Source organism: Bos indicus x Bos taurus, chromosome 9 (assembly GCF_003369695.1).
Source record: "Bos indicus x Bos taurus breed Angus x Brahman F1 hybrid chromosome 9, Bos_hybrid_MaternalHap_v2.0, whole genome shotgun sequence".
NCBI lineage: Eukaryota > Metazoa > Chordata > Mammalia > Artiodactyla > Bovidae > Bos > Bos indicus x Bos taurus.
The window spans coordinates 27,268,844-27,289,725 of NC_040084.1; the positions used below are offsets into that span (position 1 = coordinate 27,268,844).

The following is a 20,882-nucleotide window of genomic DNA, read 5'->3' on the forward strand; positions in this document are numbered from 1 at the left end:
CTGGAGATCAGTGGAGAAATAACTCCAGAAAGAATGAAGGGATGGAGCCAAAGCAAAAACAATACCCAGTTGTGGATGTGACTGGTGATAGAAGCAAGGTCTGATGCTGTAAAGAGCAATATTGCATAGGAACCTGGAATGTCAGGTCCATGAATCAAGGCAAATTGGAAGTGGTCAAACAGGAGATGGCAAGAGTGAATGTGGACATTCTAGGAATCAGCGAACTAAAATGGACTGGAATGGGTGAATTTAACTCAGATGACCATTATATCTACTACTGTGGGCAGGAATCCCTTAGAAGAAATGGAGTAGCCATCATGGTCAACAAAAGAGTCCAAAGTGCAGTACTTGGATGCAATCTCAAAAACGACAGAATGATCTCTGTTCATTTCCAAGGCACACCATTCAATATCACAGTAATACATTTAAAGGTAACCCCAAGTAATTCAACAACTGTCAACTTGACACTTAAGGACGTCATAAATAAACTTCAATGTGCTACAATTTAAATTAGCTACCCAGATCCACCAACCCCTACCCTTACACAGCCAACTAGAACCAATGTCAACTTTTCTCATTCTGCCAATCTCCACATCTGATCAGTCAACAATCCATCAATTCCATCAGCCAGACTCCTTCATAAAGTACATCTGAATTCTTTTTTTTTTTTAACAGTAATTTAAAGTTTATTCCAGCTATAATGCAGGTTATTCTGACTTTAAGGTAGCATCACATGGCATACTTCTGAGTCCATTCCCGAGATATTCTGTTGTATTTATCTCTGTCTGTTTTACAGATCCGTGCAATCTCTGGCACTAGGGGGTCATCTGGGTTTGGATCACATAGCAGTGAACAAATGGATAAAAGAACTTTAGAAATAGTTAAAGCAGGAGACCACTGTGATCTTAGAATATCGAGACAAATGCTGCCATTACTGTTAATATTTGGATGATAAATTCTTGTTGTAAATGCAACCTTAGGTGGTTTGAAGGGGTAGTCTGTAGGAAAATGAATTGTCAAAAAGAATACACCGCCTTGATATGGGCTGTCATTAGGTCCCATAATTGTGGCTTGCCAATGAAACATATCATCCCCAACTGGACCTGCAGAACATTGTGCTGGAGGGTCACGGGCCAAATCACTAAGTTCCTTATTAATCCGTTTCAGCGCCATAGTCTGTGCTTTTTGTCTGGCTCCTCACTATCTCGGTGTGTGCTCGAAGGTCCGGCCAAAACTCTTGATTATCCTGGCGGCTGGGAAGGATTGTCTCTTCGTCTCACACCGGCTCTGCCAGACACAGGCGCCTTCTTATTAAACAGATCGGAGGTTGGACCTACATCTGAATTCTTATGATGCCCGAAACCTGAATATATCTTATAAAATGTTGCATTTATACAATGTTTATACTTTCTGATAAAAGCTTTGATATTGATGCTGTATGTTACAATCAATAGCATCTTGGTATCAATGAAATGCAATATGTATATATGCATATTTTTACATATATATATATATGTGTATATATATATATATGGAAAAGGCAATGGCAACCCACTCCAGTACTCTTGCCTGGAAAATCCCATGGATGGAGAAGCCTGGTGGGCTACAGTCCACGGGGTCGCAAAGAGTCTGACACAACTGAGCGAATTCACTTTCACTTTTCATTTTCATGCATTGGAGAAGGAAATGACAACCCACTCCAGTGTTCTTGCCTGGAGAATCCCAGGGACAGGGGCGCCTGTTGGGCTGCCATCTATGGGGTCGCACAGAGTTGGACACGACTGAAGCGACTTAACATATATATTTATATATATATACACACACACACTTAGACCGAATAATATTTTGTTATATATTACCATGAGTATTTGTTTTCCAATTTACTGAATAACAAATGTTTTCTTCTAACCCTGTTCGGGTCCAACAATAGCTGGTCCACTGTTCTTTCCAGTGCTCTGTCATATTTTCGCTTCTAATAAAGTGGAAGTTTGTACCTCTTGGAGCAAAACCATACACTGGACTCCAGGGAAAGGTGGATAGTGATGACAGGAGGACAAAGGTAATTTATGTATATCTATCTTTTTATTAAGCACTATTAAATTTCTATCACCTCACAGAGGAGTATCAATATATGTGTAGCTTTTATTGATCTTTCTTGGCTTTTACTGCTTTAAATTGGGAGCAGTGTGGGGCTAATCAGGACCTACAGGAATCGATATAAGAAATCTGGGTCTTAAGAAGTCCATGGGTGGGTCTTTAGAAATGACCGTAGTATTTTAAAGCTGTTAAGTAGCTGTATTTCATGACTTCACTAAGTTTCACCACAATTCTATGAACCTACTGAATTAGTAAGATCTATGACCTTGGGGAAAAAAAATTAAAAGTAACGTATTTTTCTATTTTTATTGAAGTTTTATGCTTAAAAGCTAGTGTTATACTCAATCTTCATACACAGTTACTTAATAAAAGAAACATGATCTAAGATTAACAAGTATCTATTAATTTAGATGTAATTTGGGGTAGACGTTTTCCAATTGTCACTGCATGTAGCCAAGACAGCAGAGTCCAGTAGCTAAGAGTGGGATCTTAGATTGCCTCACTTAGCAGCTGTGTGACTTTCAACTTATTTATCCTCTCTGTTTCATTTCCATTCTTTGTAGGATAGGGATAAGATAAACCATGGTATTTTGCAACAATTATATGAGATAACCCAGTAACAGCAAAGTACTTACCACTGCCTATGAGTATTCAATTAGTCTTTGCTATACTACTATTATACTATCAATACTATTATTATCCAGCAGTGTTATAAAGTAGGCTCAGTCATCAGGGAATCAGGTAACAACATTCCCTGAAACAGTATCAGTAGATACCATTTGCAACAGATACATCTAGAATGTTTGTCTTAAAATTACAAGTTCTATGGAGGCTTTTGGAATGGTAAAGGCAGTGTTTCTCATATCACACTGTATTGGAGAAATGTGGTCAATGGCGAAGTGGCCACAAATGCATGAAGCATTAAAATTAAAGGATTCTTGCTTGCATTTTTTCTTTGTTAAAACTGATTCAAGAAAGCTGTAGCATGTACTTCTATCTTGGAGCCTGGAAGTATTAATACATTAAAGGATAATGAGAGGCCCAAAGGAAACACACCTGGTTTTGTTTCTTCTTTCAACATCTCTAAGCTTATTTAACCAGAAATTCTTTTATCCCAGAACTCCTATTAACTTCTTGATTTACATGCTCTCTAACCCACTACTCTCTGGTGTCCTGACAAGAACCCTGCAAATAATGTAAAAAATGAAGTGGACAAAGTATAGAAAAGAAAAAAAATATGCAGACATGGTACCAAGGAGGACTTCTATTCCTTCCAGGCACTGCAAAAGAAAAGGATCGGGACAAACTGGCCTGTGAATGTCACAGAGGCCAACCTGAGCACCAGGGAGGTGGGCTGGGCAGGTGGGATCAACGCCACTTCCATTCAACACTGCGAGCTTGAGGTGACGAGACTTTTGACTTCCTCTTTTTCTTTTCCCTAAAATCCATATTTTCATGTACAGTCATATTCTCTCATATTGGCATCTCGGATGCTTATATAGCCCAAATTTTACATGACCTATAGTTCTATATAGGGCTTCCTTGGTGGCTCAGATGGTAAAGAATCCACCTGCATTGCGGGAGACTGGAGTTCAATCTCAGGGTCAGGGAAGATCTCCTGGAGAAGGGAATGGCTACCCACTCCAGTATTCTTATCTGGAAAATTCCATGGACAGAGGAGCCTAGCAGGCTCTATGTTTTATGTAGTCCCCCTGGCCAACAACTTGAGGCTTCTGGCATAGACTCCAGGGGGCCAAACTATCATCTATTAATGCATATGAATCACTCAGCTAATGGCTAAGTAGTTTGTCTCCCAGCAACCCTGCAAAGATGGAATTGTTATGCCCAGTTCTCCGATAAGATGAAGTTACAGACAGGTGACATAACTTGCTCAGGTTCAGTGGTATGGCAGGTAGAAGAGCCAAGATTCATACCTGGCCACTCCTGGGTGCACATTATTTAAAAGCATTCATTTTGGGGGGTAGAATGTGGAAGTGGGGGCAAAAAATGTTGATGATGGTTATTTCTACTCATCCCACTTCACTCATTCAGAGGTGAGGAAGCTCTGGTTAAATGACTTTCTTTTCACTTGAAAATATCAAACCAGACTCTGGTTGAGGGACTATATCAAATACTACCCTTACATGGTAATCAATTTTTATTTTCAGTCTTGAAAAATATATTTGAGCTTTTAATCCTTGTTTTCCACTGCTTATTAAAATTTTGTTCTGAAGAATTACAAAGAAAACTTCAAAATGAATAAAATCCTTATTTCTTCAGATTGGAGTTGGCAAACTGTGAGACCCCAATCTGGCTCACTGCCTGATTTTGTAAATCAAGTTTTATTGATACGCAGTTACACCAGCTCATTTACACATTATCTGCGGCTGTTTCATGTGACCACAGCAGAGCTGATCGGTTGTGATGCAGACCAGAGGACATACATGATGAAAAATATGTACTCTGGCGTGTAGGGACAAGTTTGCCAATGTCTGCTCTAGATTTCTGGTTTTTTATACTGGGAACAAAACCAGACTTTCATAACCCTGTGTCCTTGAGATCACTTTTTACAACCCTCATGCAATTACATTTTACCAGGTTCCATGTTTCCACAGGCTCATATTAAATGTAGATAATAAGAAAAAAATGCCTACAATAATATTTTACTGTATTCACTGAAGGTGTTTTGTTGAGAAGGTTAACCTCATCCCAGTGCTCCCTGTGAGAACAATGTACATAGCTGGAACAAAAGAAAAGACCTTTTCCTCTTGAGAAATTAATTAGCATTAATAGTGTGGCCACTTCGTATCTTGTAAATAATTTTTCTCTTTCCTTTAGAAGCTAGAAATGTGTAAGCTAAAACGGCACTCTTCTAACTTACATTCTTGAGTACCCCTTTCAACTTTATAAATATACCCTGGGCTTCATTTTAGCTCTCTATTGTCACTTCCTTTTTCTTTTTTTTTTCAATTTTTATTCACTTTATGTCATTGGGATATATCATTATTTTAGCCATACCTCATCTTTTTTTAAATTAATATTTGTCATAAATAATGAGAGTACTCAAAGTGCAAGTGTTAGTCACTCATCTTGTCCAACTCTTTGTGACCCCATGGACTGTAGTCCGCCAGGCTCCTCTGTCCATGGAATTCTCCAGGCAACAATTCTGGAGTGGATTTCCATTTCCTTCTCCAGAGGATCTTCCCAACTTCAGGTCTCCCGCATCGTAGGCAGATTATTTACCATCTGAGCAACCAGGAAAAAGTCCTGAAGACAAGAGCCTGGCTCCTTTTGCTCCTGTCACAGGAATCTATTCCTATGATAGAATCATGCCCTATTCCAGGGTTCAGTTTAAACTTTTAAAAAGAAAATAACCTGACCTCACAAAGGTGAAAAATTCTGCAGCTCTATCTTGAGGAGAAAGAGAATCACATTCCATTGCTTAATCAAAACATCTTCTCAAGTATGATCATCATGTCCTCATAGTTTCAAGGATTTTTATACAGATATCCAAGGAGATTTAGGACAGGATCCATGCTGTAATGGCAGCTTTATATGACAACATTGCAGAAAGTGGAATGGGGGTATGATACCAATACAGGAATATATTGATGCTACTAAAACCCGAATGGAATAGGACACGGGCAGATGTTCAGGTCATCTCTTCATCTTATTACCAAATAAAATACTGGTGTTGACCATTCTACCCTGCTGCTGGCTTCCTGGGCAATGCAAGGCATAGAGAAAATGCTATTAAATCTATCAGAGAAACCACGTGGGATAAACTTCAACTTTGCTGAGATAAACTGTGGAACATTCTGAAAGAGATGGGAATACCAGACCACCTGACCTGCCTCTTGAGAAACCTATATGCAGGTAAGGAAGCAACAGTGAAAACTGGACATGGAACAACAGACTGGTTCCAAATAGGAAAAGGAGTACGTCAAGGCTGTATATTGTCACCCTGCTTATTTAACTTCTATGCAGAGTACATCATAAGAAATGCGGGGCTGGAGGAAACAAGCTGGTATCAAGATTGCCAAGAGAAATATCAATAACCTCAGATATGCAGATGACACCACCCTTATGGCAGAAAGTGAAGAAGAAGAGCCTCTTGATGAAAGTGAAACAGGAGAGTGAAAAAGTTGGCTTAAAGCTCAATATTCAGAAAACTAAGATCATGGCATCTGGTCCCATGGGGAAACAGTGGAAATAGTGGCTGACTTTATTTATTTTGGTCTCCAAAATCACTGCAGATGGTGATTGCAGCCATGAAATTAAAAGACGCTTACTTCTTGGAAGGAAAGTTATGACCAACTTAGACAGCATATTGAAAAGCAGAGACATTACTTTGCCAACAAAGGTCCATCTAGTCAAGTCTATGGTTTTTCCAGTAGTCATGTATGGATGTGAGAGTTGGACCATAAAGAAAGCTGAATCCCGAAGAATTGATGCTTTTGAACTGTGGTGTTGGCGAAGACTCTTGAGAGGCTCTTGGACTGCAAGGAAATCCAACCAGTCCATCCTAAAGGAAATCAGTCCTGGGTGTTCATTGGAAGGACTGATGTTGAAGCTGAAACTCCAATACTTTGGCCACCTGATGCGAAGAGCTGACTCATTTGAAAAGACCCTGATGTTGGGAAAGACTGAAGGCAGGAGAAGGGGATGGTAGTGGATGAGATGGTTAGATGGCATCACCAACTCAATGGACATGGGTTTGGGTAGACTCCCGGAGTTGGTGATGGACAGGGAGGCCTGGTGTGCTGCGGTTCATGGGGGTCACAAAGAGTCGGATATGACTGAGCGACTGAACTGAACTGAAATAACCAGTACCCCTGAACTTCATTCTGAAAGTCTCACGAAGGTGTACAAACACATTGATACTAATTTTTTTTTTCCCACTCTACCTCCCTGGGAATTACTTCTATGAAAGATTTTTCTACATGAAGCAAAACTGAGTTCATTTGTATTCAGTATTGGAGAAAAGCAACTAACTCACCCAGTCCCATCTCCCACTGGTATATCATAATGGAAAGGTGAAGAATTAGGGAAGCAAATATGTAGTTCAAACCAAAGAAGCATTTTGTATACTTCATCACTTTAAGAAATAAAATAGTTTTCTTGCTGCACCCACATTCTTCTGTACAAACCCTTCTGAATACTTCCAGATGGAAGTCTGTTTTTAAATCTTAATTTTTTTTTAGACAAGTCATTTTCTACTTCATTCATAAGAAGTGGCAAGTCATAAGATTAAATAATACCTGGATCTTTATAATTTTCCTTCAGTCTGATCTTTATACATGGACATATAATTGCTATGGTTACACATAGTTGGCATTCAGTAATTTGAAAAGCATCAAGCTTGCAAGTTACCACGCGTTTTAGAGTGAGGAATATCTACTTCACAGCTCCTTCTTAAAGTGCTACTTCCTCATTCGCCACTGAAATTACTCAAGGCTCAAATCCAGCTTCCTTCTAGCTATTCATGCAAAAACAGTGTTCATCCAACTGTCTCTTTACAGCCAAGATTTTAGGTTTCTTCAGAAGAGAGCCTGAATTAAAGTTAAAACACCCTTCATTCAGCTATTTTTTAAATGATAATGCACCATTACCACAGAAGTTACAAGACAATGCCACATTAATCAACATTACACAAACATCTTAGAAGCCTGCTGTTCCCATGATAGTCTAATATGACCTCAAGGAAGATCTAATAAAGATGGAGCATGCTGACAGAAGACATCCATAAACCAGAAGGCGAAGAAGTACTCGAAGTGCTTTACGACACGGCCAGAGGGGCTTCTTAGTGCAAACTTGCAGAAGATACTACAGATGGCAGTATTAAGGATACATGGTATGCCCATTACAGAATCTCCATTTTCTTACTAATAATCAAAAGAAATGACCTTAATGCAGTAAGTGAGGAACAGTATTTTGCCTGGATAATTGAAATCATCCCAGCAAGAATTTTGTCACTGATTTCAAAAAGCTAAACACTGTTTGAAAAGTTAGGGAAAACACAACTCTTAAGTTTAATATATATATGACTATTGTATAAAAATTTGATGTTCCATAGAACAACAAAAACTTGACATTCTATGCTTTCCATAATATATTTCTATGCAAATTTGGGATATTTGAAAGATACATAGAACACTAAAACACCATTATTAAAAACCAGAAGTTGATGGAGTGTAGTGTTTAATTACTGGAGAAGGAAATGGCAACCTACTACAGTGTTCTTGCCTGGAGAATCCCATGGACGGAGAAGCCTGGTAGGCTGCAGTCCATGGGGTCGCACAGAGTCAGACACGACTGAAGCAACTTAGCAGCAGCAGCAGCAGTGTTTAATTACTACATATCATCAATATAAATTAAATGTTTTTCAGATTCTAATGCCCCTGAAATCAAGCTGGGTTTTAAAAGTGACGTCCTGTTATAATTGCATTGGCAGCTTGCTACATAAAACAATGGTATAATATAACTGATGCTGTCTTAGAACCATACAATATAAGCCTTTTCTGTAAGGTTAACTTTAGTTTGTTCATTTTAAAAAATGTTCAAAGATCACATTGCAAATGAAACAATGCTATGAATTACTGAAAATATACTTTCTTTTCCTGGTGTCAAATAGGGGTATCTCTACATGTTGTTCTCACTAATTTTCAAAGAAAAATATTAAATGCCACTCATTTGTTTTTCCTTAACTTCTTTTCCTTAAGGGAAATATGTTTGTGAACACAGTCTTCATGTGACATGGTTTGAAATTCTCTCATAATGCTGACCTCTTCCTTTGATATGCTCTACATAGAGTATGTGAGAGAATGTGGTATGTAAATGTTGCTTACCTATTTTAAAGTGGAACCATCTTCCTTATTTTTGGTTGCTATTATTTTATGCAGAAAATTATTAAAGCTTTTGGCAAATTGTTTCCAAGAAACTTTATTGGAAAAGATTCTTGATAATCTAATTGGCAAACCCTTACTGAGTACACAGTCAACTAAATCCATTAAGTTCTGTATCTATGGTCTAATGTTAAATCATGACTTTGCTGGGGCAGTTAGTATATTAGATCTAAATTTAGAACTTCCTCTTTTTTGTTAATTGACAAGTTGATAGATTTAGCCTATTAATCTAGTTTGATATATGCAACTTTTCTAAACGGTATATCAGTTTTTCCAGTGTGCTTCCAAACACACTGGCCTTTCTGTCTCGTAAACTCCTTACTTCCTGTGATCCTGTCCTTCATCCTAATAGATCATTGTCTCAACCATCATTCCCCATAACCTAGAACTGGAATTCTATATAGTATTATCAGGTTCAAGCATCTTGCTCTCTAACCACCACCTCCTACTCCACCTAATACCTTAGCGACAATAATCACTCCTTTAGACAACACTGGGCACAGTCTCTCTCTCCCTCTCTGTTGAGAACTCTCCTTTCCTGGGTTTAGGAGCGCCACAGTCTCATACATTTCTTCTTTCCTCTCTAGCTAGCTCACCTCAAAGTCTTTGCTGGTTTATTCTAATGAATCTAGTTATGGAGGACCCCAGCTTAGCTCTTAGAATCAATCTATTGTCTACCTCCTCTTACTCATTAGCAATGCCACGAATCTCATGGTATCATGAGAATCTCAAGAATCATCATGACTCCCAGAAGACATCTCCCCTAAATTTAAAAATCTCAGAACTGACTTTTCTGGTGGCTCAGTGGTAAAGATTCTACCTGCCAGTGCAGGAGACACAGGTTTAATCCTTGATCCAGGAAGATCCCACATGCCTTGGAGCCACAAAGCCTGCGCGTCACAACTATAGAGCCTGTCTCTAGAGCCTGGGAGCCACAACTTCTAAAGCTTACACGCCTAGAGCCGGTGCTCTGCAACAAGAGAAGCCACTGCGATAAGCCCCCGCATCACAACTAGAGAGCGGTTCCCGCCGATGCAACTAGAGAAAAGCCTGTGCAGTAATGAAGACCTAGGACAGCCAAAAACTAACAAACAAATAAAACTACTTCTTAAACACTCTCCACTTGACCTCTCCACTTGAACTCATCTAATAGGATAACACATTTCATAGTCTTATTTTCAATATTCTTGCCCCTCCTCCCATTTTCTTAGTTGTCTTTCTCAACTCAGTAAATGGACAATACAACGTTAAGTTAATCAGGCCAAAAAAATTCTTACACTTCTCTTCTACTCTTTCTCTCATAACCACATCCAAATTATCCAGAAATCTTATTCATTCTTCCATAAAAAATACTCTGAAAATGCTAATTAAAACTCCAATGAAATTCTCCTACACATATATTACAATTGCTAAAATTAAAAGACTGATAACATATTACACAGAGAAGGCAATGGCACCCCACTCCAGCACTCTTGCCTGGAAAATCCCATGGATGGAGGAGCCTGGTGGGCTGCAATCCATGGGGTCGCTAAGAGTCGGACAGGACTGAGCGACTTCACTTTCACTTTTCACTTTCATGCATTGGAGAAGGAAATGGCAACCCACTCCACTGTTCTTGCCTGGAGAATCCCAGGGACAGGGGAGCCTCGTGGGCTGCTGTCCATGGGGTCCCACAGAGTCGGACACGACCGAAGCGACTTAGCAGTAGCAACATATTACAAGGATATAGAGTAACTGGAAATACATTGCTGAGGAGAGTATAAATGTTAAAACATTTTGAAAAACGAAAAGATTCTTAAAATGTTAAATATATACCTACCTTGAGGCTTCCCTGGTGGCTCAGATGGTAAAGAGTCTGCCTGCCATGTAGGAGACCTGGGTTCAGTCCCTGGGTCAGGAAGATCCCCTGGAGAAGGAAATGGCAACCCACTCCAGTATTCTGGCCTGGGAAATCCCATGGACAGAGGAGCCTGGCGGGCTATAGTCTATGGGGTCACAGAGTCGGACACGACTGAGCAACTAACACTTACTTACTTACCCTGTGTACCAGCTATTATATTCCTACTATTTACCCAAGAGAAAGAAAAACATGCCCACAAAAACAATCATACAAGATTTCTAGCAGCTTTATTCACAGTAAATACACACTATGAACACACTAAAATGTCCACCAACAGGAGTATGAATAAGCAAACTGTGGCCTATCCATGCAATGGAATAACACTCATCAACAAAAAGACAGAACTACTAATATCCATAAAAATATAGATGCACCTCAGAAACGATGCTGAAAGCAGCAGCCAGATATGTGAGCATACAGTGTATCCTCCCCCCACTCACGTGCACACATACACACACAAGAATGGGCAAAACTAACCTATGGGGAGAGAAATCATAATAGTGGTTGCTTGTGGCAATATGGGGATTGACAAAAAAGGGTAGTAACGGCCTCTGCAGGCACGGCAGTCCTGGTAATCTCCTGTAACTGTATTGGGTTATTATCCGCATGAATGTATAGACTCAACAAAACTTACCAAATAATGCAGTTAAGATAGAGGCACTACATTGTGTTTAAATTTTACATCAAAAATGAACCTGCAGATATTGAAGGTGATCATAATTACTGCTACCATAACCTCTTGCCTGAACTGCTGCAGTTGGTCTCCGTGGCTCTACACCACGTTTCCTGCCATGTTTTCTACCTATGAGCCAGAATCATACCCTTCCTGAAATAAGCAAAGGCACGTAGCAGCCATGCTCCAAACCCTCCCTTGCTTCTACCACTCAGAAGTAAAGCCAACATCCCTTCCTGATTGATGAGGTTCTGCGAATTCTGATTCCACCTCAGAGCTCCCTGATCTCACATCTGACTGTTCCCCATTACATCTAGCCACACTTGATGTTGCTTGTCTTTGAACTTTCTTCTCTTTCCCCACATACCACAATATTTTCCCTTTAGCTGTGAAATTTTTACCATGTGTCAATTACTCCAGGAGGTCCTACTTGACCTCTATACATAATATTGTAAGTCCTCATCACTTCCTATTCCACTCCCTACACTTTTTTCATAAAACCTATCACTAATATACCATATGGTTTATTTGCTTACTTTGGGTTTTTCTGAACCTCCCATGCCACATTTTAATGTAAAACTTTATGGAGGCGACGACATTTTAGCATTTTGTTCATTCACTGTTATATTCCACAGCTTAAAATAGTGCCTGACATATAGAAAGTACACAGTAAATATGAATTAATGTATAAGTGAGTGAATGGATAAATCTATAACTGTGATCACTCTGTCCAATGTCCTCATTCCATTGTTAAAATGTTGAGATAGATGGAGATGCAGCAAAGGACAGTCACAGAGCTGGTCATCAGAGAAATTTCTCCTAATTAGAATAAATAATATTGATTTTGGATTTATTTGCCAAGCTTCACTCATTCTGCCTTTCCCAGTATAACAAAATCAATGCTATAAGTTTTTATCAAAATCAGATTTTTACTGTAGTACAACATACAAAGTCAAACATTTATCAATTGCTGTGTTGACATCATTCAGTTCAGTCACTCAGTCGTGTCCAACTCTTTGTGACCCCAAGAACTGCAGCACATCAGGCTTCCCTGTCCATCACCAACTTCTGGAACCTGCTCAAACTCATGTCTATCGAGTCAGTGATGCTATCCAATCATTTCATCCTCTGTTGTCCCCTTCTCCACCTGCCCCCAACCTATCCCATCATCAGAGTCTTTTTCAGTGAAGCAGATAAGTGAATTTTTTATCTCAGGATCTTTTAGATACAAACTATAAGTGGTCTCATTTGGTCTTTAATTAAAACACATTGCAATAAAACGTACATAAATTTCCTCAATAACTATAACACCACCACCACAAACTCTTAAAGAAGAAAAAAAAATTTTCAAATAGTTTTCAAACTTTCTACTCATTCCAGGGTGTCATAGGATTAATGGACTGCTAACAGAAACCACCAATTAAAATTTGTGTCAAGGTAACTCTACATTAGATAGTGAGGAACTTAAGATGGAATCTTGATTTGAGTAAATCTCTAACATTCTCAAGGAGGACAGTATATTTGTTATTAAAGCTCAAAGGCATGTGCCACTAGATACTCATATAACATGGGTTCTAGTGTGACATATTCCTCCCAGTAGTGAGCTTAATGTGATGGTTAAACACATGCTAACTGGGTACCAGTTCCTTTGCTATGCTTTCCTAACTGTGGGATCTTGGGCAAGTTACTTAACTTTCCTCTGCCTTTAGTTTCCTCATTCATAAAATATAGATAAAATAATGCCTTCCTTATGGATTACAGAGATCACACAATGAGATACTGAATCTAAAGTGTTCAATAACGTTTGCTATTACTATCATATGTGATTGCAAAGGAGACAGCACATTTATGTTTTCTATCCTTATAAATCCCCCAGTGCAATCTGATCACTTGGCTTTAAAAATGCCAAAATAAGAAAACCATAAATGCTATGATATTACAATATAAGTTAAATAACTCTTCATGTGATTGGGTTTATACTTGTGTTAAATATTTGCTTGTCAATTTTAACACTGAAGAGATTTGACTGTGAGCACATGAAAACCTTCTCTTCAGATCAGATCAGATCAGTCGCTCAGTTGTGTCCGACATTTTGCGACCCCATGAATCGCAGCACACCAGGCCTCCCTGTCCATCACCAACGCCCAGAGTTCACTCAGACTCACGTCCATCGAGTCAGTGATGCCATCCAGCCATCTCATCCTCTGTCGTCCCCTTCTCCTCCTGCCCCCAATCCCTCCCAGCATCAGAGTCTTTTCCAATGAGTCAACTCTTCACACGAGGTGGCCAAAGTACTGGAGTTTCAGCTCTAGCATCATTCCTTCCAAAGAAATCCCAGGGCTGATCTCCTTCAGAATGGACTGGTTGGATCTCCTTGCAGTCCAAGGGACTCTCAAGAGTCTTCTCCAACACCACAGTTCAAAAGCATCAATTCTTCAGGATTCAGCCTTCTTTACAGTCCAACTGTCACATCCATACATGACCACAGGAAAAACCATAGCCTTGACTAGACAAACCTTTGTTGGCTAAGTAACGTCTCTGCTTTTGAATATGCTATCTAGGTTGGTCATAACTTTCCTTCCAAGGAGTAAGCGTCTTTTAATTTCATGGCTGCAGTCACCATCTGCAGTGATTTTGGAGCCCAGAAAAATAAAGTCTGACACTGATTCCACTGTTTCCCTATCTATTTCCCATGAAGTGATGGGACCGGATGCCATGATCTTCGTTTTCTGAATGTTGAGCTTTAAGCCAACTTTTTCACTCTCCTCTTTCACTTTTATCAAGAGGCTTTTGAGTTCCTCTTCACTTTCTGCCATAAGGGTGGTGTCATCTGCATAGCTGAGGTTATTGATATTTCTCCCGGCAATCTTGATTCCAGCTTGTGCTTCTTCCAGCCCAGAGTTTTTCATGATGTACTCTGGATATAAGTTAAATAAGCAGGGTGACAATATACAGCCTTGACGTACTCCTTTTCCTATTTGGAACCAGTCTGTTGTTCCATGTCCAGTTCTAACTGCTGCTTCCTGACCTGCATACAAATTTCTCAAGAGGCAGGTCAGGTGGTCTGGTATTCCCATCTCTTTCAGAATTTTCCACAGTTTATTGTGATCCACACAGTCAAAGGCTTTGGCATAGTCAATAAAGCAGAAATAGATGTTTTTCTGGAACTCTCTTGCTTTTTCCATGATCCAGCGGATATTGTCAATTTGATCTCTGGTTCCTCTGCCTTTTCTAAAACCAGCTTGAACATCAGGAAGTTCACGGTTCACATATTGCTGAAGCCTGGCTTGGAGAATTTTAAGCATTACTTTACTAGCGTGTGAGATGAGTGCAACTGTGCGGTAGTTTGAGCATTCTTTGGCATTGCCTTTCTTTGGGATTGGAATGAAAACTGACCTTTTCCAGTCCTGTGGCCACTGCTGAGTTTTCCAAATTTGCTGGCAGATTGAGTGCAGCACTTTCACAGCATCATCTTTCAGGATTTGGAATAGCTCAACTGGAATTCCATCACCGCCACTGGCTTTGTTCGTAGTGATGCTTTCTAAGTCCCACTTGACTTCACATTCCAGGATGTCTGGCTCTAGGTCAGTGATCACACCATTTGATTATCTGGGTCATGAAGATCTTTTTTGTACAGTTCTTCTGTGTATTCTTGCCATCTCTTCTTAATATCTTCTGCTTCTGTTAGGTCCATACCATTTCTGTCCTTTATCGAGCCCATCTTTGCATGAAATGTTCCTTTGGTATCTCTAATTTTCTTGAAGAGATCTCTAGTCTTTCCCATTCTGTTGTTTTCCTCTATTTCTTTGCATTGATCACTGAGGAAGGCTTTCTTATCTCTTCTTGCTATTCTTTGGAACTCTGCATTCAGATGTTTATATCTTTCCTTTTCTCTTTTGCTTTTCACTTCTCTTCTTTTCACAGCTATTTGTAAGGCCTCCCCAGACAGCCATTTTCCTTTTTTGCATTTCTTTTCCATGGGGATGGTCTTGATCCCTGTCTCCTGTACAATGTCATGAACCTCATTCCATAGTTCATCAGGCACTCTATCTATCAGATCTAGGCCCTTAAATCTATTTCTCACTTCCACTGTATAATCATAAGGGATTTGATTTAGGTCATACCTGAATGGTCTAGTGGTTTTCCTTATTTTCTTCAATTTAAGTCTGAATTTGGCAAAGGAGTTCATGATCTGAGCCACAGTCAGCTCTCGGTCTTGTTTTTGCTGACTGTATAGCGCTTCTCCATCTTTGGCTGCAAAGAATATAATCAATCTGATTTCGGTGTTGACATCTGGTGATGTCCATGTGTAGAGTAAGATGTCCTTCTCTTCAGTAAGTGCCATTACTACCTCGTAATACAGAAGTTCCCGTGCCTCTCCAGAGAGCAGAGTCAATTCTCTTCCACATTCTTCTCTCTGGCCAACCTTTCTGGGCAGACTATAGTCTTGACTAGCATCTTGGTGATCTTTTTCTGTCAGCCACAATGCAAGAAAACCTTTGATGCATAGTAGGCTCTTATCTCTTCAGGGATAATCATCACTGTGTATGTAAAAACACTGATCCTACCATCATCCTCCTCTCATTAAATCAGGACTCCTTCGCTGTCTGCAATGGATCTATTTGAGTCCCCACTCCTTCAGTAAAGTGTAGATCTCTACCAACTAGACCCAGAGTTAATGGGCTAACAGACCTGTGCCGCAAGAGCCCTTCTGGGGAAAAAATGTTCTACCACTGTGTTAGGATTAAGCAGGTTTGTGTGGATTCATACCCAGAAAGTGTGTTTTTGTTTTGTTTTGTTTTTTTGCTTATGCCTTAGTCTGGGTCACTGCACCTGTGTCTACACAGAGCTCTACACCTCTGCTGAGCAGGACAGGCTTCATTCTTTACAGGGAGTGTTTACCTCTCTGCAACCTCGCTTTTATCACAGGTCACAGGATACATTTGTACATACCCAAATTCAACTGTGGACAGAAGTCACACCTCCTCCTCTGCCAGAAGCATCTCCGTCTTTATCAGTGCACCTAAATGGGTCTTGAGGATGTAGAGTTGTTTAGCCCTACATGCTAGCTACATGTGTCACAGCTCAGGGCCATTCAGTTCTTTTTACAACAGAAAAAGTGCTAGTGGCATCCCTTGGCTTGTATAGATCAATGTTATGCAATAATTAAAACTAAACAAGAATAAGAAATAAACTGAGACCAGAATTTCTCAGGTTGATCCTTAGTATGAGCACTACATTCATTCACAAAACTCCACTACTATATTTTCTTCCTTTTACTTTGATGCTTTTAAAAATCATTGCTTTATTTTTATTAGGATTCATATAATATGTCTATTATATTCATATACATGTGTATGAATTTTGGAAATTTAGAAAAAATATATATCCTAAAGAATAAAATGTAAAATAGTCATAATTCTCTAATCTGTATATAATCACTGGAAAATACATCTCATTATTAAAATGAAAATTTATACAAAAATAAAAATGCGTGTTTTTGAGGAAAAATTTTTCAAATGAGCGCTTAATTTTAACCTTGATTACACCAAAATATCATATCATCATTATCTCTGACAACAAAAAGAAGACTCCTGTAAAAACCTCAGGTCATGTGAAATGACCCTATTTGAGTTCAAACTTCATTAAAAAACTGTTGAAACTTTTTCCCATGAAGACGATGAATCTAAAACTTAGGCAAGAATGAAAGCATTCCTTCACTGCTGCATATCACTACATCTGAAGGAAAAGAGAAGAGCTAAAGGGTGACCAGAGTTACAGAGTTTAGGGATTCTGAAGAAAAGAAGAAAGATGCTTAGGTTAACTTTTGCTTATTACTTCATTATTTACCATTTTAAAAATAAGAAAAATATTTTATGCCTCATAGAGACTATTGTTTTAAAATATAATGTAATGATTTCTATAATTCAAAGATTATTCTATTTATTAACAATAGCTGCCATTGAAACAAATTTGAAGTCATTATTAGAAAAATAATTCCAAGAATTACAAGGTCAGATATTCATTAGCTCTATAAAAACACTCCCCAGATAGTTTTAATTAGCTTATAATACTAAGGATATTGATAGTAAAATGCTATAAAATATTAAATTAATAGACCCTAGAAGACAATGAGGGAGGGTGCAGCTTTTTATCCTGCACACGACTGCTCCATAGCTCACTCTTTCAATTTTCTGGAAAAGTGAATGTGAACATGTATAAACTCTTCAAAACAAATCCAACATATTGGTATATTTAGGAAAATCCTTTGGATTCACAATATATTTTCATGCAATCAAACTGTAGCACAGATCACATTACACAGCGGTACTTAAAGTGGGAGGAGAAGCAATGACCAGTCTTCTCTCATTTAAGTCTATCTAGATATCTGAATTAGTTCTGTCTAGATATCTGAATTAGTTCTGTTCCATGCATGAGCAATTTTGAGGACATACCCTTTACAGTGTTTTTATACTTTATAGATAAATAACATATTCTTCATCATTTTTCAAAGAGTACACATTTACAATTTTAGGATTAGAAATTTCAGTCCACCTGCTTTCCAAACTACTATTTTCAGAGCACAGTATCATGTCTAATAATTGTTTCCGGCAATGTGAGGATTCTGCAGATAATCGGTTGACAAAAAAAAGCAAAAGCAAACAAAAAAAATCCCTCCTTCCAAAAAGGCTTTCATAAGAAAAACAAAAGCAACAGGATAGCCTTCCTTTCCAATGATCTAGAAAAGCAAGAGTTACATATTTGAAACAATTAGTGTTTATTAGGCAAGGACTGTTTAAATGCTCAATTACATTTTTTCCAGTTGCATTACAAGATTTTCTTAAAAGGAAGCAATCGATGTAATGTGGAAGAGTTATAAAAGGCTCTTTGAAGAGGCATAAGACATTCACAAGAGGACATGCTTCAGAGAACTGTCCAGTGCACCAAGTCACGTGCTTCATTTTAGCATCACTATGGATCAATACAAAGGCATATAAAACAGAAACTTAAACCCACCAACTGACATATGGAAGTGCCTTGGGTTGTAGTCACAATCTTCCCTCTTGAGACATCCTGCACCTCTCACAGTCTCCCCACCTCCAAACTGTCTTCCTTAGCCACCTCACATTAACCCACCTTTCAGACTGTATCACTTCCAGTTCCTAAGAAAAGCCAACACCTCCTGAAAGCTTCACTGCCAAACTTCTGGCCCTTCATTTCTGACAGGAGCTGGGCCTGGAATGAGCTCAGAGATTTCCAAAATCAGGCATGAAGTTCTCAACCACGATGACTGGCACCAAGCTTGGAGCTGGACTTCTTCATGGCCAGCTGGACCCTGGAAGCCAACGCCCAGGTGACCCAGATGGCCTATACCCCTGAACTGGCAGCCCTCCCTTCTGCTGGGGTGGGTTTTTCTGATCCAGTGCCTAATCAGCTCCATTCCTTGGGTTCTGACAGCTTGCTTCCTTCTCCTCTCGATCCGTCACCTCTTCTCTGGGGAGGGTCTGCCTGGTACATTTCAGGAAGCTGGATCCTGCACTAAGATGGTCAGTTCTCTTGGGACAAGTCTGGTACCTGACTGCATCCTGAGTGCGGAATTGTCCTCTGAACACTCTCCCTGCCTACTCCAGTTTCTTGTTACTGTTGGCTTCTGAAAGTGGACTCAGGAAGGTGTGCCCCACAGAACCTGTGCCAAGACGATGGTGACTGTAGGCTCTGTGGCCACATCATCTTTCTTCAGTCCTCTCCCTGCCTTGATGAGTAGGTTTCTACCCCCACTTACCTGCCCACATTGGGCACCTGTGCTTAGGTCAGCTTGACTCATCATAAGCTGGTCACTTACTTTCTGATACAGGCACCCACGACCACACCACTCAGTAAAGCTACTGCCCCAGGACACTGAGTCCCATCTTGGGTCATATCCTATCTCAAGTGCCCTCAACTCAGGGCACTTGTACACGTTTTAGCTCTATTGCAATGAACTAAAAGGTAGGTTCGGAGAAGGCAATGGCAACCTACCTCCAGTACTCTTGCCTGGAAAATCCCATGGATGGAGGAGCCTGGTAGGCTTCAGTCCATGGGGTCGCTGAGTTGGACATGACTGAGCGACTTCACTTTCACTCTTCACTTTCATGCACTGGAGAAGGAAATGGCAACCCACTCCAGTATCCTTGCCTGGAGAATCTCAGGGACGGCGGAGCCTGGTAGGCTGCCGTCTATGGGGTTGCACAGAGTCAGACACGACTGACGTGACTTAGCAGCAAAAGGCAAGTTGGTTCTTAGTCCCAGTGAAGTGAAGTGGATAGAAAGAAACGCTTTGTCAAAAAGCATAGCACAGAATTCATAGAAATTTCTGACACACTGTGCCAGCAGAGACAGAGCTAATGGATGTTTGTGGCTTCTTGGAGGATTTGCTCTTAAGAGGCATCATCCCTAAATGATAGTCTTTCTTCTGCCAGCTTGTGGCCTAAAATGGAATGGTGACCAATACATCCTGGTCGGATCTAAGTTTGAGGCCAGATTCTTCCAGTACTTCTCCTCAGGCATTTGGCAGAACTTCAGAGATTCACTAGCTTTGATGGCTACATTAGTCTTATTAATGTCTAGATGACTGTCTTAAAGTAGTGTTAGTTGCTCAGCTGTGTCCAACTCTGAGATCCTATGAACTGTAGCCCGCCAGGCTCCTCTTTCCAAGAAATTCTCCAGGCAAGGATACTCGAGTGGGTTGCCACTTCCTTCTCTAGGGGATCTTCTCAACCCAGGGATTGAACCTGTGTCTCTCACATTGTAGGCAGATTCTTTACTATCTGAACCACCCCTTAAGGGCCCTAAAATGCCAATCATTATGAGATGAATTCTCTCACACCTTGGCATTGCCTACTCACTGCTTTTGGAAATACACACACTTGGCTTTACTTTGCATTTTGGGGGTATTACACAAGAATCAGATGGTATCAGGTAGGACTATAAAATCAATAGTGTAAAAACAAAACTGGTAACAACATGAACAATTCTACTGTACCAGTAAATTCACCACCTATGAAATATTTCTAAAAGATTCATTCAGAAATAACCTTGTCGTCTCCTTCCCATATTTTGTCCCCACCCCAAGTTCCAAGTAGGCAGCCAGCTTCTTTGTGCTCCTCTGCCTCAGGGAAGTTTTGTGACACTGGGCAGAACGCAGAATCACAATCAATACATTGGAGAACAGTGTGTGTGTATATCTGTGTTTGCTGGGATGGTGTGAATGAGCTTAGAGAGGGAAGATTCTGTAAGACAAGGAAGGGGCCTGAATTCCAAGGGGTAC

General features: G+C 39.8%; 1 protein-coding gene and 1 pseudogene across 4 annotated transcripts in view; both read right to left on the reverse strand.

Moving 5' to 3' along the window:
• NKAIN2 (sodium/potassium transporting ATPase interacting 2) overlaps window positions 1-20,882 on the reverse strand; it is a 1,188,323-nt gene that overhangs the window by 798,457 nt on the left and 368,984 nt on the right. The window lies entirely within an intron of this gene.
• On the reverse strand, window positions 671-1,333 carry LOC113898162 (annotated as a pseudogene). The gene has a single exon (XR_003512551.1). The product of XR_003512551.1 is annotated as a ubiquitin-conjugating enzyme E2 D3 pseudogene (transcript).